Consider the following 23,336-nt stretch of genomic DNA (forward strand, 5'->3'; position numbering starts at 1 on the left):
TCAGTGCAGGGCAGGGAGCTGGCTCACCTTGTCCTGGGCATTAGCCCTGGGTCTGGAAGCCCCGTGGGGAGCAGAGAGAGCATTTAAGGAGAGGGAGAAGGAGAGGAAGAGGGGGGTTGCTGCACTGCTGGGGAGCACAAGATTTTACAAGCACAAGATTTAACCCCTTGTAACCAGAAGAATGAGACCCAGTATCCTATCTGGCTAATCAACTTTGTACCCCGTCCTTGGACAAGCCACTCGTTGTCCTGTTAGTCCAGCTTCCATATTAGCCAAGACAGTTTATCAGTGTGTCCTAAGGATGGGACAGTATATGTAAGGAGATTTGGGGTGGTTCCTGGGCACAGGCATCAAGGTAGATTGCTTCATTTAGTGAGAAAATTATTCCCTTTAAAATTCTCTTTCAATCCTTCTAATTAACTCAGCAGACTGTCTCCACTGATGCTATTTTTCTTTAACACCTGTTTAATAACACAGTTATTCTCTGTTTAACAGAGAGTAAGCCTCATTCTCAGAGCCTTCAATTGACCACAGTATAAAGCAATAATTTAATAACATGTTTTTATTTTTATTTATTAACAAATTCTTTTTATTTAAGGTGAGTGACACAGATTGCCCTCTTGTAATAGTCAAGTCATGCAATATTTACCAGGAGTCAGGAACTGTTTTAAGTGTTTAATGTACATTAACCCATTTAATCCTCGAAAGAACCCTGGATCGTAAAAGAACCGTATTATTATTCCTATTTTACAAATGCAGAAACTGAGGCCAAGAAAGTATATATTGCTTGCCCAAGTTCACCCAGTTAGTAAGTAGTGAAGCCAGAATTCCCATTTAGGCATTCTCGCTCAGGGGTATGGGTGTGGGGTAGGGGCTAATCCCACGCTGTCTTGGTCCTCCAGTCAGTGGCCAAGTGGGAGATGTCCTGGGTATCTTGCATGTGTCACCTCACTTAGGCAGAAGGGTGAACTCTAGGCCCAGAATCAGAGCTCTAGACAAGTCCAGCTTGGTTACATTCCAGCCACAAGACCTCTGTCAAATCCTTCTCTTTCTGAGCTTCTGTTTCCTCATGTTTAACATGGAGGTTAATAGTAATTTCTTCCTTGCTGGGCTGTTGGAAAGATGAGGGCAACTTTGACAAACGATAGAATGTTATGTCTGTCTTGCTCTAAATAGAGGAGAGGACATGATATTTGCAGACAGAGGACCTAGTTCACGTATGACCTCCTTTGTTTACTATCATGAGACCCCGAGGGGGTCCCCACTGGGCGTCTCATTTGTCCTGTCTGTGAAATAGGAATTAAAATGGAACGGATCTCAAAGAGATTTATCCTATATGCTGTTCAAGAACCTTTAGGATTAGTGAGCTGTATCCTTGAGTGAATTATTTTCAGAAGTAGAACTGGATGGTATCATGTCACTGACTTTGAAAATCTCCATAATTGAAAAGTATTTAAAAAATATTTTCCTATTATAAATGTATTATAGAAAAGTACTAAATATAGTTAATGAAAAGAAGGATTCCCCATTAGCACCTTGGTCTATGTCCTTTCTGATAAACACACCCACAGATGCTAAATTCTTAAAAACGAAAATGAGCTCATATCAGACATACTGTTTTTTAACTTCCCTTTTCACTTAAAAGGGTTCTATTTTCTCTTACCTTGGTCCACGTCTCTTTCCGAGAGGCAAACTTACATGTTTCTGATTGGGAGACACTGAGGTTTAAAATGGCAGAGTCTAGCTTTCTTAGTTCTGAAGATTGTAAATGAAGGGTCTTATGATAGCTGTCAAGAGCCATTAATGTAACAAGATATCATTCCAAAGTCAGGGGAAAAATCCTTTTGTCTATATGGAGTTTGATCCCTTTGTATATTTGGGACCTCATCAAAGGGGAGGTTTGAGATAGTCTTGCTTGTTTTCCACATAAAACTCAGAAAATTGCTTGATTTAAATCACAACTCCTCTCCTCTTTTCCATTTGTCATGTCTGAAACATTTTTTAGAAAGTGTTAGAAGTAATGGAGTAACAAACTGCGATGCAGTAATAATATTTTAGGTAGACAAAAATGCATCCTGGTAGAAAAACAAAGACACAGCTACAGTCAGTGACAATGGAAAACAAGAATAGGTGTTGCTTCTGGTCTCAATCAATCTGATCTTATCTAATTTTAAAAGTTAAGCAATTTGGGGCTTCCCTGGTGGCACAGTGGTTGAGAGTCCGCCTGCCGATGCAGGGAACACAGGTTCGTGCCCCGGTCCGGAAAGATCCCACATGCTGCGGAGCGGCTGCGCCCCTGAGCCATGGCCCCTGGGCCTGCGCGTCTGAAGCCTGTGCTCCCCAACGGGAGAGGCCACAACAGTGAGAGGCAAAGTTAAGCAGTTTGGAATTTTGTAATTGTTCTAAGGGGAACCAGTGGAGACATTATGTTAGTCTAAACATGTTCTGTTGTGACAACAACATGGGCCTTTAAAGATTTTTTTTTTATGTCTTTTATTTTGAAAGTTTTTCCCATATTTGAAGTCTTGCCTGGTGGCCAAACCCTAGTGTTCCATGGCTCTGTGGAAACACGGGCTCACCTCCTGCTCTGGGTATCCCACTCCCTCCGGCTTTAATTAATACCGTACAAAAAAATTCCTACTCCCCAGCCAAACCACCGTCGGCTGTAATCTTGTCAGCTCTCATAAGCCAAACAGAAACACACTTTTTCTTGTTGTTGTTCAGTCGCCTGCATCTGCTATTTAATTTCCAGAGGAACCTCATCTTGCTGTTCTGCGTGCGCCTTTCCTCCCTTCTGTTTATTTATTTGCTTTTCATACTTTTTCCAAAGAAAACCACAGGTAGCGAGCCATGTGAATCTAAAACTGAAGATTCTGATGGCAGATGCCTCAGTTTGTGACAAGCTGAATACTCTAAATTGTGGCATATGGCGGATGAAGGATTTAAAAAGCTAGCCTGCCATGACAAAGGGGGCTTTACCTGTAACTAGAGCAACAGTTGAGAACAGGGCACACGTTGCAGGCTGCATTGCTTCAAAGTGTCAGGGTTGAATTTTAATGCTGTTCTTCCTCTTGTGTGCAGGAGACTGTGTGTCATGAATTGCAGTGTTTGGAGATAGCCTCTGTTTAAGGACTAAAGCAAGGGTGGCAAGCGTGCTTATGTGTAAGTGCCTCTACTCATGGACCACATCCATACCTACCCATCTTTTTTTTTTTTTTAAGTAGCAGTAGAACATCCTTGTGTCTACAAGAAGAGAGACTAAAGCATGCATTCAAAGCATCACCATCACCATAACCATCACCCAAATCCTCAACCCCAAGTCCTACTGAGAGAGGTCTCTAACTTCACTCACACAACCAGCAGCATCCCCCAAATAAGAAGCAACAAGCCTTCTGTGCTCTTTATGTAACCGATGTTATAACAGCATATTGCTCCTTAGAGATCTGCAACATTTCTGATACTTTAGTACTAGAGTTTCGTCTTTTCTTTCTCTTTTGCTCTCTCTTTCTCTCTTTCCTTCTTTTTTTCCTTCCTTCCTTCCTTTCTTTCTTTCCTTTCTTCCTTCCTTCCTTCCTTCTTTCCTTTCTTTCTTTCTTTCTCTCTCTCTCTTTAATAAAAATTATGTGTACTGTGATAAAGTAATGGAAAGAAACTGCATCCTTCTCTTTAGCTAGCAGAACTACGATTGCTGAAAATCTTTAACTCCAAATTCTCTGGCTTTCATGTGAATGGAATTTCAACTTTAATGCGGCATTAATGGGGTTTTGCACTGAGTTGCCTTTTGGGGTTTGATTTGCCTTTTAGAGAAGCTGGTGTTTGACTGCATGTTCAAACACGGCATGTATTCTTATGAGCGATGTGAGATTCAAATAAACACAATGAGTGCATTCATTTTGATGACCTCCCCATCACACATTCAAATAAACACAAATGTTCTCAAATGTATAAAAGCAGCTGTGTTTATGTCAGTGTGCAAAGCACCAGATATATACATTCAGATGCACTCGTCTATCTGGAACCGTGTACCTCTGCTCATCGTTAAAAATTTAGTGGAAAATCATGCATGGGGCATGTGTAATGTGCAATTTTCAACCATATACACATCTCTAAACAAATTTCCTTCAAGCATGTTACTGACATTTGTTCTAATTGAAGATGAAGCCTGGAGAAACTTTGAAGTTTTTGAAAACAAAACAAAGCAAAATACAAGTTGCTACCAGGGGGCACTGGCGCATCTAAAGTGTTCTGGCAGCATGAGAAGTCACCTTTCCTGATATTCAGAACAACCTTCTCTGCCTTTCTGTTCCTTTCCTTTTCTCTTTTTTTCTCTCCTCTCCTCTCCTCTATTCTAAAATGCCAGCTCAAGGGTTAGGTTTTCCTCTTGTTTGCTTTAAATATCATAAATGTGAGACATGACAAATCTTTTCTTCAGAACCTCAGCTGGAACAGCTCAGGCATTAATGCTGGGTTAAGCTGTACCTTCTGCGTAAGAACCAACTTTGGCTTTGTATGTCAGACTAAAACAACACTTCCATCTTGTACTTCTTCAAATATAAGAACAGTTTGCAGGTCTCCAGGAAAATCCCCAGCCTCCATTTTGCTGGCAGACAGTAGGAAATAGAAGGAAAATCAACCCTAAAGTTGGTTGGGACCTACCTGTATGCCAGGGACTGTTCTAAACATCTTGAATATCTTATTTAATCTTCCACCCCCCTCTGAGGTAGGTACTGTCACTATCCTCATTTTACACACAAAGGAGGGCAAAGAAGTCACTTCCTTAAGGTCACAGAATCAGTAGGCGGGGGAGCCACACAGGCATGTAGGTTCCAGGCCTCGTGGTTTTTAAGAGAAGCTGTAAATCCAAATATTTACAAGTAATAACTCCATTTTTAAATGTTAGCAGAAAATTCAAATTTTTAAGAAACCCTCAGCTAAACAAAATCCTGGTAGCTGGATTAAGTCCCTGGGCAGCCAGTTTGCCTCTTCTGATTTAAGGGATACTATCTCTGGTTTTTCAGTGTTAGAAAATCTACTATTAATAACTAAGCAGATGAGTAGAAAGTAGGATTTGGAGAGAGCGCTCACATTCACATCTGAATTCTATCAATTTCCAGCTAAATGACCTTGAGCAAGTCATTGCTATCCCCTGAGTTTCAGTTTCCTCACCTGCAAAACAGAGATAATTCCTGCCTTAGGAGAGGTTTTATTAGAATCATGCAAGCTTCATTGTAATATTTATAATAAAGCATTTGTAAACTCTAAGCATTATATATTAGAAACTATTGATGCTGTTTTATCATCTCCTTACATCTGAATATAAACAGAAAGACAGGCACATTTACTGAAGGTTAGGCCTTGTGCTAACACGGTGACCTGCAGAGTCTTCATCAGCAATGCATGCCCCCATTTTATACAGGAGGACCCTGAAGGGCAAAGAGGTTAAGGGAATTGCCCAAGGATGCAAAATTAGTAAAAAGTTCAACTGAAATTCACACAGGTTTGTTTGACTCCAAAACCCATGGTTGTTTTCCCCCCCTCATTGACAGTATATAATATATTAAGCTTCTATCAGGTATGCCACTTTTATTTTATTTTATTTTATTTTATTTTATTTTATTTTATTTTTTTGCGGTATGCGGTCCTCTCACTGCTGTGGCCTCTCCCGTTGCGGAGCACAGGCTGCGGACGCGCAGGCTCAGCGGCCATGGCTCACGGGCCCAGCCGCTCCGCGGCATGTGGGATCTTCCCGGACCGGGGCATGAACCCGTGTCCCCTGCATCGGCAGGCGGACTCTCAACCACCGTGCCACCAGGGAAGCCCCAGGTATGCCACTTTTAGTGGGAACCAGTTTACACATCTTGTCAACATGAGAGTTAGAGTCATGCTAGAAAAAAGCTTATGATCAACAGCTATTGACGAGGAATGGAAAACAAGCACGATCCAGGGAGCGCAGGCGAGGACAGTGCTGGACGGAGCCCCATCTCCACCTCTTGATGCCGGGCAAGGGGATGCTAGACGCCGGAGAGGAGAAAGAGAGCTCTGACATGCCAGCCACTTGCTCTTGGGAGCAAGCCCCCCGGGTCAGGCTCTGCCCTGCTCCCTGCCCTGCATTCAGCCTGGCTGCAGAGCCTGGAGCTGCTGGACACACGTTGGGAAGTGAGGTTAGTCGTGCTGTTTACTAGCTTACTTGACCACAGATAAAAGCCACATTTGCACATACCAGCTTCATCAGTCTGAGAGTGATACTTGGACGTCTTCCTGCCTTGTCTTTTGTGTTATTTCTCAGTTGGTTGAGAACTCAGGCAAGGAAGAGGGATGCTATCTCATGGTTCCCTGAAGCCCTAGCACAAGGTTGAGGGGATGGAAGAAAGGAAGAGCTTAACTCTCTTTGGCTTTGGGCAGTCCACTTTCTAGGCCACCTCTAAATGAGTGCAATATCTCCCCTTGACTTGAGAAACTTTAGGATGGAAGAGATCCATTTCTTGAAGACAAGGCAAAGCAGCTCCCTATGCAAGCCCTGCCATCTATGGCAACATGGGGAAAATGATTCGGCTCTTCATAAAAGTCGTTTGGTTGGGGAGAGTCTCCTTTAGGGTAGGAGCTTTACAATCTGAGGGCTCTTTTCATGGAGTTTAGAGACCTGTGGGGGAGAGGCAGGTCCTTTACAGCTAATTTCTGTTAAAGCTCCGGTTCTAATTCTCTTCCAGTCATTAAAGAGAAAAGAAATTTAACATGGTGGATGTAACAAATATCCGACCCCATGGAATTACAGGATGGATGGTTTCCCCAGCAGATTCAACTGTGGTAGTGATAAAAATAATCAATACAAATTAGGGACATGCTTCTGTTTTAATGCACTTAGTAACCAGATCTCTTGTCCTCAAGTAAGTCTAAAGGAGAACTGTGTCCTCCACGCTGACTCGAGTACCGTTGTGAAGGAGGTGTGTGTAGTGTGTGCATGTGTGTGTGTGTGTTCCCTTTTCTCTTAGGGATTCTATAGCTTCCTTCATTCTTCACCTCTCTCATATTACAGAAAGAAGGTAATTTTTCCTGGCCATTTACTAAAGCTCATTAAAGACTGGAGAGAACAAACAATTCTACTCCTCAGAGACTACCATTCAAAGTCACTCTACAATTCTCTGTTCTAATACTTGAGACAAATTAATTATTCCTTAGTGAAAAGTGTATAATTCCTATTCTTCATTTTTGGGGGATGGGGAATAATAATGGGAAGTTTCTATCTGAGTGAAAAGCTGTCTGTGCTGAAGGGAAATGAGAAAAAATGTGTGTTCTGAGAGGAGTAAAAGCAATTATTCTAATAATAATTCTAAGAATATTAATGTCTTTTTAAAGTAGATTGCCTTCAAACGAACACAGAGGTTGAAGCAATGGGAGGCTGGTTTATTTATTAATCATTCCAAATGTGCATTCTTCTAAATGAACAACTGCACCATCAACTCTGCCGGCACATATTAAATTTAGTTAAACAGCAACTTGCAAATGTCTCAAAACTTTTGTAACCAGAGACTAATTTGTTTAACACATTTAAAAATGTTATACTGATGTAAAACCCCACATATTAAACTTCAAAGGGAAAAGCTCTTGAGAGTTCCTCATTTTAAAGACTACACGCTGGAAATGAGATGGAGACAAACCTCATTCTCCGCTCTCCTGTTTTGTTTTGTTTTTAAATACGAGGCAGTCTCCGGGCCTCGGTCCTCATCCTCAGTGCTGTGTTCGGTTATCTGCAGAGCAGCAAGTGTCTAACTGAGGGGACTGTAGGGCGATGGTTAAGAAAGGCCTAGTGTTTCCCTTTCATCTCTATTAATTAATCCTGGCTCCGTTTGCCCAGAGTACGTTGCTGTTGACATCACCTTTTCCTTACACTTTAAAGAGTCCCGAGAGAGATCGACTGCAGAACAAAACTGGACAAAGAGTACATTTGGTAACCATTTTATTTCTCAATTACCAACCTACACGTATGGAAAAGATTTGCACGCTATCCGATTTACACAACAATTATGCTTCAAAAGTTTAGAAATAAATAACTTTTTTCTTGGACTCATTACCAATTGTAATTGGTGTCAACTAACGAGTTTGCTCCATGGCTTGCCCTTAATTACTGATAAAAGCTAAAGTGCAACTCTAGCCAATCAGAAACTAGTTTATTCATGAGAGTATAGTATTCTTTTAAAAGCTCTGTTTGTCCTAATAAGTGGTTTTCTGTTTGGCTGAAACCTTCCATAAGCCCCCTTAACATAAGCAAAGGGCTCTTAATAACTATATACAGTGAAGGAATATCATTACTGCCCTCATTCAAACAGATGAAACAAAGGGAACGTTTTATAAATTTCAAATGTATACATCACGAAGTTACCAGACCCTGAAATCCCATCCATCTGGTGGGAAATAGATATTAGTACCCTTAAGACTGATATTGAGAATTTGTTTCCTCTTCCTATGTCTAAATTATTTTCAAAGTATCCCCAGCCTTCTGCAACAGGCAGTAAGAAATAGGAGAAACCCAACAGTCATGAGGCATGTTAAATCCTAATGGTATAAACAAGGTTTGGCTCAGTCTAAAATCCCACATGAAAAATAATAGTGTGGAAACAAGAGTGTTAAGAGATAGTATGTGGTGCAATCATGCCACCAGAGAGGCTTTGCCACAGCAAAAGCTTAATTGCAGAACCGTCATTCCAAAGACAGCCCTCTTTGTTGTTGTTTTCGGAAAACAAAATAAACCTCTTCAGGATTATTGGAAATTCTGAAGATCGGTTCCCACTCTTAAAATAATTAGGATACTTTCTGCTGCAATGATCAGAAAGCCTAGTTTGAAGTGGCTAGAACAACAGGGGCACTTATTTCCTCACTTAGCAAAAAATTAGAGATCAGACGTTTCTGGATTGATTAATTCAGGCACCCACCAACATCGTTCAAGACACAGGTTTTTACTATCTTTCCACTCACTTTGTCTCAGTGTGTTGGTGTCTCCTTTCACGGTCACAAGATGGCTGAGGCAGGTCCAGGAATCTTATCTTGACATAACAAAATCTAAAGGCAGAAGAGATGCTGCTTGTACCATAAGAAAAGTATGATGAGTTTAAGTGCTATGTGTACATATTCCATCAAACCAAGAAATATAATTTCCATATGTCATCTTTCTAATATGGTGCCCGGCAGCTTCCCTGATTATTGACTACTTCTGTGTAGTCAGTATAAATGTCACTTGACACTGATTTTTCCATTTCAGGATGTACAAGCTCTTACTTTATTATTTTCCCAAATAACCACCTCCATTTTGCTCTAACGTATGTGCTGGTAGACAACCCCACAGTATTCACTTTATAGTTCTCACAACTGAAGGGAAGAGGAAACTGCTTCCCAAGCCACCATCTCAATATCCTCCCCTAAATCAGAGTTTTAATACTGGACATCTAGATATGGTTTGATTCCATGAGGCTTGCAGTAGATTCAATCCATAAGGTGTTCTGTAAGTGAACACTTCTGATCTGTTGATGTTTCTAGCAGTCAACAAAACCTGGGACTACTAATACACCTTATGCTTTTGTGAATCTTTTAGGTTATTGTTAAATGATGGTCATTATTATTATTGTTGAGTATTTTTCAAAATATTAATTGCATATTTACACTTTTCAATAAAATTTTTAGCATTATTGTTTCTGAAAAAAAAAAAAAAAAAGAAGAGATGCTGCTATTTCTTCCACCACTTGTTAAATAAAGAGCAAGGAAAGCTTTCCTAGAAATACCCACGGCTAACCTCCTCTCACGTCTGATTGGCCAGAACAGGAACACATGCCCACTCCTAAACCAATCACTGGTAAGGACTGCCTCAGGCTTAAACCAATCATGATTCATCTCACAGGCTGTGGTGGGTCCCAGGTTCTGGTAAAGCTCCTGGCACTTGGATACTTGAACAAAACCGAAAATTTCACTAAAGAGGAGAAAGGGGATGACGGTGAATGATGTGTTGGTAAGGTAAACAGCAGCGTCTGTCACCCAATTAAAGAGATTATTATTCTAAGGTAACCACTGTCAATGACTTTTAGTCAAAAGTCAATAAAGGAGAGCACGTCCTGGCATCCGAAAGGGTTTAGACGGCCAGGTGATGAGGTTGGGGGAGTGCAACCTGGGGACCAGGGTAGGCTCTGCCACTAATTTGTCGGGTGATCTCTACTGCATCCTGGACCTCTGCGCACCTCACAGACTTCACTCTAAAATGTGTTGGGGGGGGGACTAGAGGTCCCTTAATATCTCTTCTCACTTCGAAACTGGATGGATTTTCACTTTACTCACTGACCTCTGGTGAGTCTCCTTGTTTCTTTACTCTTCAGCTTATGCAAATGGCATGCCAAAATTCTCTCCCTACCTTTAGATATTTCTTATCTGTTAACTCTTTCTCTTCAGCCTAGATTATAAGGACCCCAAGGACAAGACATATCTGTATGCTTTGCAATCTCTTGTATTCATTGTTATTACTTATTGAGGACCCACTCAGTGCTGTGCACAGTGTGAAATGCTTGGCTCTCACATAGTGGGCACTCCGTCATTATTTCCTTATTGGTTTTGCTCCAGCAGCTTTCGCTGTCTTCGGACTTTCTTAAGAGAGACTGCGTAGCATAGCATCTCTAAGGTAGTGGTATTATATGTATAGTTTATTATGAGGATATGGCCAGGTTTACTCCCACAGGGTCACAATTTTTGTGGATAAGGCAGCACTCCTGCTTCCCAACACCACCCACTCATTTTATAAGCACAATTGCCATATATGGCAGCAGAGTGAGAAGAAGTAAGAGAGGCTAGTTCCCATAATCCACCTTCTTCTTTGAGCCAAATGACAATGCAATGTTTAACTTTAAGGAATGTTATAAAGACAAGTGAGAGGATTTTTACATGAGAATGGAGAAACAGAAGCTGAGGGTCCCAGAATTTTAAGGTTCACATGGAGAATTCTCTTGTAGGTGTTTTTAAACCCCTACCATCACATTTCCTCAAAAGTTGGTCAGTAATAACTTTTTAGCTTTTACACATGTGACCAAACTGTGTTTACTCTTCTGAGGTTGACAAGCAGGTGGCTTTAGTATTTTAAAAAGAAAAAACCCAGGCAGTTGATTCCTTTTTCACTTGGCAGCATCTTTATTTAGTTTTAGAAGTCTTTGGCATGTTGAACTTCTTGAAGATGGCAGTGATTATTTTGCAATTAAAAGTATACAAGTGCCTGACAATCAGTTCATCACAGGATCAATGGCAGCAGCAAGAAGAGCACCAGATCACGTTACTACATGTGCCAAATGTAGTACCAGCTGTAACTGTGATGAGGTTTGGAATTTTTATGTAAAAATAAAAAGTATTATGGCAGACACTGTTCATTACTCAATGAACAGCTATTTCCCTGCACCCACTCCTCTGCTAATCAAGTCCTGATTTTTTTTTTTTTTTTTTTTTTTTTTTTTTGCGGTACGCGGGCCTCTCACTGTTGTGGCCTCTCCCATTGCAGAGCACAGGCTCCGGATGCGCAGGCCAGTGGCCATGGCTCACGGGCCCAGCTGCTCCGCGGCATGTGGGATCTTCCCGGACCGGGGCACAAACCCGTGTCCCCTGCATTGGCAGGCGGACTTTCAACCACTGCGTCACCAGGGAAGCCCTGTAATCTTGATTTACCCCCAAATCCTGCTTCTTTTCCAGGTTTACCCATTTTAGAAAAGGACAACTACAATTCAAGCTCGTGCCAGAAAACTAGAGATCATCCTTGATTTTCTTCTCTCTCTCCAGTTGCCCACACAGTGCATGGGCATACGACCTGTGCTCTTAACACTACCTCCAAAGTATATCGAGAATCTTATGCTTCTCACCACTCCCACCATTCACCAGACCAACTTTATCTTTCACTGCAGTCATCTCTTTACTATTCGCTGGCTTCCACTTTTGCCTCCTATGTCACTTAGAATTTGTTCCAATTCTGTTTCTCTTTCACATAAGTTTGGAAGTAACTATTCCAACGTTGTTTTGGCAAGTTCATAGTGTCACCAGAGACCCATCTTTCACCGGGGCTTTTATCTCTCTCTCCATCTTCTCAGTACGGGGCTTCATGCTGGTATACCGTTTCCATCCTCAAGGTCATCTCATGGTGGAACTTAAGCCATCAGGTCTAAGGAAGGAAGAAATATGGAGGGTAAAAAAGTGGGTCCTTCCCAGATAAATCAGCTCTTTAAACACTTTCATAGAAGTCCCATCTCCACTTCCCCTTACATATTATTTATTGGCTACACCTTAGTCACAAGGTCCTTCTCTTCCGTGCAAGGGAAGGTTGGGAAATGTAGTCTTTCATTCCAGGTGGCGATGCATGCCGCTTAAATTGGGGTTCTGTTTCTAAGAGGAAGGAGAGAATGGATCCTGGGGTAAACTCATAGCTGTTTCTACCACAAATCCCTTTCATCAATTCTTCCCCAGTCAATTAAAAAGAAATCTGATTATGACGTTACCTTGCTTAACAATTTCCAGTGGCTGCCCATTGTGCTCAAATTAAAATTTAATGTCTCTGTCTTTCTCTCCAACATCATCTGTTACACATTCTGTCCCTATTATTCCATTCTAGCAACACCAGTTTATACTGAGCATGCCAAGCTTATTCCCACTGCAGGACCTTTGCATTTGCTGTTTCTGCTGCCTGAAATGTGTTACTTCAAATCTTGGCGTGACTCAGCACCTCGCTTCACGCAGGTACAATCTTACCCCATTTCCTGATATTACTTTTTAGAATGTTGACTTCAGAGCTATTATCAGACTTCTGTAGAGCCTAGGAAACCTTACTTTTAGAATATCTACCTGAATCACATAAAATACGTCCCACAATAAATAGAATTTGGTTGTGCCTATATAAGAAGTGAATTAAACCGCAAGTGTCAAGTTAATCAGTTACCTTTGTCGACATTTACTTGGACATTTATTAATTTTAATTTTTGCGGTTTTGCTTTTGTAATTTGGAGCCACTAAACATTTTACTTCAGGTATCTAACATTTTTTCTTATAAGCTCAAAAACTTATATGCACAGAACATTGTGCCAATAGTCCATACTGAGTAAAATTTCCCTGGATAACTGTAAATTTTACCCCAATGACCACTGAAATTGTTTGACTACAGAAACCTCATTTTTAAGCATCTTAATGAAAAGATTATTAGTAAAAGTTTTACAACTGATGTTACTTCTACTATGACAGTCTAATTATCTAGCAGTGGTTTAGCACTGGGTTTCTCAACCTTGGCGGCACTGCTGACACTTTGGGCAAGATGAGTCTTTATTATAGGGGTCTTTTCCTATGCCTTGTAGGATGTTTAGAAGCATCCCTGGCCTTTACCAACTCATGCCAGTAGTAATTCCCGCCTCCCAGTTGTGACAACCGTAAGTGTCTCCAGATATTGCCAAATGTATACTGGGGGGCAAAATCATCTCTGATTGAGAACCACAGGTTTAAAAACTAAAGTTGTACAAACTTACATACTAATTTATTAGCAGATGCAGGTGGACTGTGGAAGTTTTCTTCAACCTGGCAAGCTTTGCAGAATTCCAAGTTTTGAACCTCAGCTTTGACAATGATCTTGAGCAATCACTTAACTTTTATGATTCACATTTCTTCAGTTTTAAAATGGAGGCAATGATACCTTATATCAGGTTGTTAACAGGATTAACTGGTTCGCTATATGGAAAGAACTTAGCCCAGGGTCTGGCACACATTGAGAGGTTCAGCGTTCATTATTTCTCCCTCTGGTTTAAAATAGAAAATCTGAGTGAAAAACAATATTGTGGCTATTTTTGACATAACCTCAGCATGTGGGAAGGGCAGTCATACAGGGGTGGGAGATGGTGAGGAGGGGGTGCCCTGCTCGACTTCTCAGAAGCAGCAGAAGGGAATTTATAGCTGTCATGAATCATGAAAGCACAAAAGAACTGTCAAAGGCACATGCACTCATCACTGTAAATTTTGAAATAGAATCCATGGTCCTATCTGCCTCAGATATTCAAAATATATCTGAAATCCGATCCCTTCTCAGCTCGCCTCTGCTATCACTGTGGTTCAAGCCACCATCATCCTTTGCGTGATTACTGAAAGAACCTCCTGTCTGCTGGCCTCTTTGTTTTTGCCTAAATCCTATGTAGTTTGTTCTCGACATAGCAACCCAAATCATGTCTTTTAAAATGTAAATCAGCTCATATCTCTTTTCTGCTCAAAAACCCTCTAATAACATCCCTTCCCAGTCCAGGTAAAAGCCCAAGTCTCAGATCTGCCCCAATCTGCCCCAATCTGCCCCAATCTAAACTCTGATCTCATCTCCTACTACACCCAGGCCCCCTGGCCTCCTTCCTGCTTCTTCTAAAAGACCCAGCACACATCTCCTCAGGGCATTTGCACTGCAGATGCTTCTTCCTGGGATTTCCTATCCCTGAGATTCGTGGCTCCTTTTCTTCCTAGAAGTCTCTGCACAAATGTTATCATTGAGACCTCCTGTGACTCACCTACACAAAACTGTGGTCTATCACCAGACCCATTCCACCCGGGCCTGACTGCTCCCTGTCATGCTTACCCTGCTTTATTTTTCCTCACAGCAGGTACTACCATCTAACGTACAATACTCGATAGGCACCACGAGGGCAGGGGCTTTGCTTTCTTTGCTGCTCTCTGTATGTCCAGCACACTGAACACTAGTTGGCACATAGTAGGTGCTTAGTCAATGTGTTGTGAATGAACAAATGAATAGAAGATAGCAACATTTTCATCGGGATAAAAATAAGAACAAAGAAAACCAAGAGCACATTTGTATAAGTCAACTGATGTGGATCTTTCAATGTCCTGTCTCTATTGGGCTGGCTCTCCCAGTGCCCTCCTGAACGTTTGTTCATAACTACTGTGACATGTGTAGCTAACATCCTCCTGCCCCTCTCTCCAAAATATTCATGGACCCTTATCTTCCTAAGAGGTAAGAACATGGTACTTATGATAGGGTGAAAGGTTAGAAATTGATGAATATTAGGGACAAAGAGGTAGATATTCATCTCATTCTCGCTGCTCTACATAGGGCTAGTCTACCCAAGTGTGGAGCACGTAGAAAACCAGTTGGATTCTTGGGTCTAGAATTTGCTCAGATGACCTTCCACATGCTGCTGCAATCGTTCCTCAGGCTCATTATGACATCACCAGCGGCCTGACTCCCTCTCTCTCTTTCTTTAATGCCATGTTTGGATGTGCTTGTCTGACGGGTTCCCTATTCTCCCTCCTGCATGATTCTAGCATTCACCCTCTGGCCATACAAAATTTGACTGACATTTGACATTTGTCACTTTTTTTTTTTTTTTTTTTTTTACTGTCTAGTGTATTTCCTTCTAGGGTATTACCTCTCTACCACTCTATAGATTCTTGGTGGGAGGGGACCTCCAGGGCTTGCCCTCAGTTTGGAAGTTTAGGAGACCACTCCTTCCCCCCCTTGAAGGAGGTAGGCATGTGACCTGAGAATGCCCAATAAATAGGAGGCTCACTTCAGGGATTTTGCAACTTGCGTGGGTGGCCCAAGGAAGAACGGGAACAACTGGAGGTCACCTGTCCAGGCAGCACCATACTAACTGCTCTGTTCCTGTTAGGGGATCACTGCTGAAATTCCTACTTCACAGCTCTTTGGAGCTCTTCTGGTTCTTGCTTTTTTCCTGACTGGTCCGCAGGTCTCCTGTTAATTCTAAGACAGCCTGATATCTTTCTACACACTCCCTTGTGCATGAGTTAGCTATGGGTTTCGTTGCTTATAAGCCCGGATCCTAACTGACACACACCCTGATAGTAGTGAGGACTCTCCAGACCTTTGCTTCAGGCTCTTCTAGGGAGGGGGATCGGACAGTAAGAGCAAATAGAATAACTCTTAGTAGAGGGGAAGAGGGGGCAACAAATACCTGATTTGGCTTTTTCTCATAGCCATTGTATTAGTTTTCTATTGCTGCAGAGCAAATTACTATAAATTTAGTGGTTTAAAACACTAGTAATTTATTATCTTGGAGTTTCTGTAGGTCAGAAGTTTGGGCGTGGCGTAAACAGGTTCTCTGCTAAAGGTCTCACCAGGCTGAAATCAAAGGGTCAGCCAGGACTGCCATCTTTTCTGAGGCTCAAGGTCCTCTTTTAAGCCCACTGGCTGTTGCAGGATACATGTCCTTCCAGCTCTAGGACTGAAGTCCCTATCTCCTTGCTAGTTGACTGGGGACCCTTCTCAGCTCCTAGAGGTGACCTTCAAGTCCTTGCCATCTGTCCCCTCCTTCATGTCTCTCATATGGCAATTTGCTCCTTCCAGACCAGTGGGAGAACATCTTTTTCCACTTTGAATCTCTCTGACTTCCTCCATTTCTGACCTCTAGACCCATTTTTGAAAGTGCTCAACTGATTACATCAGGCCGACCCACACTTAAGGATTATACAGGGTGTGTACACCAGGGAGTTGGAATCTTGGGGACCATTTTCGAATTCTGACTAGCACAGCATTCCTGTGAGGATGTCACCTGGAGAAGCCTATTAGTCGGTCCAAAATTATCATATGTATTCAAAGAAGATAAATTCAGGACAGCGGCTACAGCAGCTAATATCCATGGACAGAGCTTTTGTCCTGTAGGCCATTCCTGGGGCTTGCAGGAGAGCAAGGTATTTGGGGTACCAATGTGGAAAGGCTTATTAATGTTTCTAGAATGATTGATCACAGTGTTAAGTAGATGATGCCTTTTTTCTTTTTTTTTTTTTTTGAAAAGGACACATTTATTTGTGCATTTTTGCTGTTTGTTTCTTTAAATGGCACAGCCTTTAGAAGGCGCCTTCTGATTGGAAGAATCAGAACAAATCTGTTCCTCTAGTTAGAAAGAATACACTCGCCAGTCATGGGGGTACCAGCCAGTGTCATTCTGCCACCCCACATCCATCAGGAAAAGGGATCCTTCTCCCTCAGCAATTTGGCAAGACTGAAACAAAGTAACTACAACACAACAGTGTCAGAGGATCCATGACACCTGCTTTAAAAATAAATCTCCTGGCTTTGTCTTTCCCTTTATTTTCAATAAATGCTCTAGTATTATTGCCACTGCATTAATCTAGCAGCAGGAAACCATTATCCTATGACAACAGTCTCTCCCATTAACATTATCTTTTAATTTTAAGATTGTTTAGATGACTGTTAGAAGCTACTAAATTAAGATAAAATGAAGAAAGAATTATTTTCTTTAAGCCAAGTGTTCAGTCAAGTTACCCACCCCCAATGTTGACTGAGCTGGCAAAAGAGACACCATTACTTTTGTATCAGATTACTAAAGACTATTTGGGTATAAGTTGAAATTTCTAGAAATCTAGACATGCTTTCAATGTCATCTAGGAAATAACCATTAGATTTTAAAGTATTATATATATTGTTTGCTCTATTACATGGTACATTTTAAGAGTTGAAAATACTGGTTATTTTTCTGGGAAGCAATTGTTGTAGTAAATAAAACAATAATGAAATCTCAATGATGGAAACTCAGGAAAGAAATAAAGGAAACATTTGTCTAGTAGAGTTTACTCTGAGAAATAATTGAATTTGGAAAATGCAGCAAAAATAAGACAGGAGGAAAATAAACCTCAATTAAAAGAAAGTCGTGATTGTTAGTGATTATTATTTAATGTTCTGACAAATGGACTTTAAGCTGACAGTCATATCATATTAAATGGTATCTGTAAATTTCATATAAAATATATTACAAACATTTTTTCACATAGTAAGTGACTTGCCGACTATCTGTTAGTTTAAAAAATTCTCTTTTGTTCTATGAGCTGTATCCTAACACTTGAAGATACCCTTTAAAATCTTTCAGTATGTGTTCTGATCCATCCTCATCTGTTTCAAAGGTCTCAAGCCTTTCTTTCTAAAAGGTAGGGCTGGTGCAACTGCAAATGAGGAATATATCTAAATAATTATTACAATATTGATATTATGCATTCAACAGTCTAGATCTGTGCTTACCCGCTCCCATGGGTAAACCACACAAAACAAAATTAATATAAACTGAGTTACTGTTTTAGTAGAAATCATACTGAAAAAAAAAAAAGAAATGCTTAAGTTGTGAATTCCTCATATTGTTAATACAGTTCAAGTAGGCCATCAATATGTGTCCTATTTACTGATAGGTGCAAAATAGGTGGTGGGAGATCAATCAAAACCCCCCTTCCATAAATTACCATGACTTCCAGAAATTATCAAAACTTCGCCGGAGTGTCATACGTAGTCTTCCCAGCAATGAGTTATAGTCAATAATTCATTCCCTGACTGAGCTGATAACAGGCAGATATTCCAATAATGTGCCAGGATTTACTACTGGACACAAACAGTAAGTAGAAATTTCAATGCAGCGCTAAATGTTATCTCAGTGGAGAAAAGCAATAAAAACAGGACAGAGAGTGGCATCTGGGTACAATGATTGGATGTTTTAACCCTCTAATTAGGACAAACATGTACAAAGGTAGTGTTGTTTAAGTTTTCATTCTTTCTTTGCAGCAAATTGTTTCCAGAGTATTGTTCCGTAATGACTTCTCCTGGCCCTATTGTCAGAAAGCACAACAGATGGCTCTGAAAAAATACTGGAAAGAAAGTCTATTTTATTCTTGAGTTGCTTTCCCGAATTTTAAAATGGCTTGAATATCTTCCTTTTAAAGGAAACTCTCCCTGCCCATGCCCCTGCCCACACAAATGATCATCTTAGACTAAAGGTCTTAAATATATTTTCAGTGATTTCTTATCATACAGAGAAATCGACAAATTTGCTTTCTCTGTCAGAACGTTTTGAAGCTAGAAAAGAAGTGGTGATTCATCAAAAACAATTTTATTATGAAATTTGATTTATGTTGAGAAATATAAATGATGACGTTATAATGTGTACCTCTGCATGGAGGGAACACATTTTAGTCAATTGAGTTATCCAATTTTATTATTATTTAAAAAAATCCATATCTCGTTGTTCATTTTATTCTAAAGAATTTATGGCACTGTATAGAATAGAAATATGTGTTTTTCAAGTCTATGGACAACTATGGATTGAACTCCACTAATTCCACCAGGGTTATTCATTATAATTAGATGAATAAATATTATCATATTTTCATCAATTTTTTTGTGAGCAAATAGAGACCAGTATTATACTTTAAAAAATTACATTTTATTACAAATCTACATAGAGAAAAAGCTTAATTATATCAATATTATAATTAAAAGTGACACTAACTAAAGAAGCTGTGGTTTGGGGTACTTGAAATTTCTGAATTATTAGCCTTTCTTTTCCCAAGAACTGTTAGTGGGAACATAGCAGGAATGAATTATGCTTTAATGCTTTAGTTTCTTTATCAATAAATGCTCATTTCCATCGTCTTGGAGAGGAACAGTAATTAATGTTAAATGGAATTGCTATTTTCTGCTGGATTTATAATTTTAATATATATTCTTAGTAAAAACCACCTCACATATACACAAATGGCCCAGTCATCTACATACCCTCTTTTTTAACTACTACAAAATTTAATTTATCCATAGTAAGATTTAACTCGACTTTAATAAGCATTGCCTGTGGGCCCAGTAGACCATTTCGAAGACCCTAATGAACAAATAACATACTCACATATATAGTCTCATAATTTATTTGCAATGATATATGCAGAATATCACTTGTGCTTGAATATTATTGACAAAATTCAGTCTTAGCAAGAGGTAGCAGGCGTAAGCCAAGTAATTTTTCCTGTAATATCACCACTATGAAATATATTCATAGATCAAGATTTGCTGATAGTTCTGAGGCAGATTGGGGGGATATTTAAGGTCCTGTTCCTACCCTGATAAACATGTATGAAGAAAACAAGTCATTTCTTGCCACTATAATAAAAGTGGCCTTGCTATGTCAGACAAAATAATGTGTCGCAGATGTATGTTCTTCTTTCTCATCATCTTTTCCACCTTTCCCATCATTTCCAGGAGTTTCAAATGCCCTTATCAAGTAGAATAATTAAAAGCAAAATCTACATTGTAAATTATATTTCTGATCACATGGTATCAATGCTGTTTCCTTTTCTTCAGTGATCTTCTAATTGTTTTATTTCAACGAAATTGACTTTTTCACTGTGCTTTTACATTACCCTATAAAGGAGAGGTTAGGATAGAACTTCCTAAATACTGATCAACATAATTTGGTGGGACATTTACCAAATGTAGACATTTGGATTGCTTTAAAAAAAAAAAAGAAAGAAAAAGATGTTCTAAAAAAGCAACAACCTACCCCTTTATCACATGAAACTTTTAGTGAGATATTTATAAGGGATTTTGAGAAATACCAACAAAAGGCAGTCAGTGAATTTAAAGTATTATCAATATTTAAAGCCAAGATATAGTTATCTGAAGTATAATCTTTTAGATAAGTTGAGTTCATTATGAATCCCTAATCTTTTTTAAAAACAATTATTTTATTTAAGTACAGTTGATTTGCAATGTTGTGTTAATTTCTGCTGTACAGCAAAGTGATTCAGTTATACACACACACACACACACATATTCTTTTCCATTATAGTTTATCACAGGATATTGAATATAGGTCCCTGTGATAGACAATAGGACCTGTTGTTTGTCCATTCGATATACAATAGTTTGCATCTGCTAATCCCAAACTCCCAATCCATCCCTCCCTGACCCTGCTTCTCCTTGGCAACCACAGTTCTGTTCTCTATGTCTGTGAGTCTGTTTCTGTTTCATAGATAATTTCATTTGTGTCATATTGTAGATGAATCCCTATTCTGAAATGCTGCAGCAGTCTCTCCAATCCTACCACTGTGCAGTACCTCTCCACCCCCCAGCCAACACTACCACCACAAAAACTGGCAGGGGCCTAAGTGCCATTCCTCCTCCTCTTTCCTCATGACATCTGTTGGTAACTATCCTTGCTTCTTCTTCTCTCCACACCTTTTATATTTTGGAATTGTTGCCCCAGATTCAAGGTTTTCAGATTCACTTTGGCTGAATCTTTTGATTTCAAGGGATCTCTATGATGGCAGCAATAATGGTAGGCAGATTTTTTAAAAAATGCCTTTCTAAAAAGACTGCCTTCAAAAACAGTTTTGCATTGACTTTAAAAGGTTAAAGTATATTTTTCTTGAGAAAGAGCTGGGGCACTTTGCCGTGGAAGCTGCCATATCAGCATCAAATAATCTGGCCTTTCTCAGGGCACAGAAGGTGACACGGGTCTGTGTGGAACCTCTGGCTGTCCACGGGAGAGTCTCAGAGAACTGTCACTTGGAGAACGGAAAAAATGATTGTGATTTGAGGACTTAAAGGAGGAGAAGGGAAGGTATGGACAAATCATTTTGGGGTGAGTGGGGAGAATGAGGGCTTGATCTAAGATCAATATAGTTCCTACATTTAATTAGGATTCAAGACAGAAACGATTTGAGTTTCTTTTCCAAAGCACTGTATTCTTATTTCTCATTGTAGGTGAGTAGTTAAATGATGAGTGTATGACATCAGCTGAGGTTTCTTGAACTGCTGGGCACACTATAACACTATTATTTTGAATTTAGTTAATTTTACTATATACCAGGATTACTTTGAGCACTTTTATATCCGTTTAAAGAACACCTGAATACAGAACTGCCTTACCCATAATGAAATTGTATTTACACAGTTTTTGCGAGTTTAGCATCAGTGGAAATAAAAGATTAACATTGCTACCTCATTCAAGCTGGCCCTTTCAGACCACAAACATCTCGCTACCCAGATGAGAAAGGACTGCTAAATGAAAGGGATGCAGAAATAAAGACTACCCAGAGGTGGCGCTGTGGTTAAAGTACACCTGAATTTTGATTACATTGAATGAATTTATTTCCTACCCCTCTGAAGAGAGACTGTTAGCCATTACTGCTTTTGTGTTTCTATAACCACAGCATCAGCAAATAAAGGTCTCCAGTAACATACTCCCACCCACTCCAATCTACAGGGACATGTGTAAAGTCCTCACTCCGCACACAATCAGAGCCAAAACACTGAAACTACCTCCTAGGCCCCTTCAAGCCTGTAGATCTATACTGAAAGTTTTATCCATCCTTCTCTCTTCTTTTCCTTCCACAAAAACTACAATCCTTTGGATAATTACTCAGTTATATCCGATGTCTGATTTATTTTCTAACATTTCATTTTAAAATAAAGATTTAATTTCGGAGTACATACTTTGGGAAATAACTAAAGTACCACAATTCATTCCAGACCTATGTATTATGTGTTCTATAAGAAAATCATTTTTTAAAGAAAGGAAAAATAAAGACGATTTGGCTTAATTCCTTCATTTGTGGATTAGAAAATGAAGGGCCAGAGCAGGAAATTTACTTGTACATGACAAATCATAACTTAATTGCAGCTCACTAAGATCTTGTGCCATCTCGTTTTGATTATTATAAATTATTAACAACTGAAGCTGACCAAGGGAATTATTTGTATTATTATGTGTATTATTTGTTTACGGGGTTCCTTTCCCCTTTTGGTTTAACTGAGGTTTCTTTACCAAACTTCAAGGAACATTTCATGTTTTTAAGTTGGCTTTCTTTAATCACACCCATCTGCAGCTGTTTTCTGTACAGAATATTTTAATTATTATTATAGTTTTAATGATTTTTTAAAAAGTTTTTCATATGTGCACAAAGTGACTTGATCATAAAAATGCAATTTTAAGTTCCAATCAATAAAAGTAAGCCATTTAATTTCGAGGTGCTAGAAATATAAAGAAAGGAGTATTCTAACTGGTATTTAAAAATGTCTTCTGCTTGATATTGTAGGCAATGACTGTAGTTTCTTTTGCAGCCTTAATGTTGATGGTTTGAAAGACAGAAATCCCCCAAACAGACACTAAAACCATAGATGTTTAACATCTGCATTGTCTAGCCAGATTCTTCTGCAGGTTCCTTTCCTCCATGTAGCAGTATTGTGCGTAATACAGTATGAAAACTTGTCCCACAAGGCTGGTTTTACTTAATGATACTCAGCAGAAGGGCTTTGCACTTTCATGATAATTTCCACCAGAAAAATCTCTCTGGAACTTACTAATAATAATCAGACCTAATATTAGCCTCAGATAGGAGATTTATTAAACCTATTTGGTAGAGCAGATAAAGTTGAAGCATCTAGGCTGAGCTGCGGCCCTGGAAAGAGACACTCAGACTACCACCCTAATAGCATTCCTCAAAACTTGATTTATACTAGAAGTAACCTTTTTTACTCTCCAGAGGCTGTGAGATTTCGA

Source organism: Hyperoodon ampullatus (assembly GCF_949752795.1).
Source record: "Hyperoodon ampullatus genome assembly, chromosome: 2".
Taxonomy (NCBI): domain Eukaryota; kingdom Metazoa; phylum Chordata; class Mammalia; order Artiodactyla; family Ziphiidae; genus Hyperoodon; species Hyperoodon ampullatus.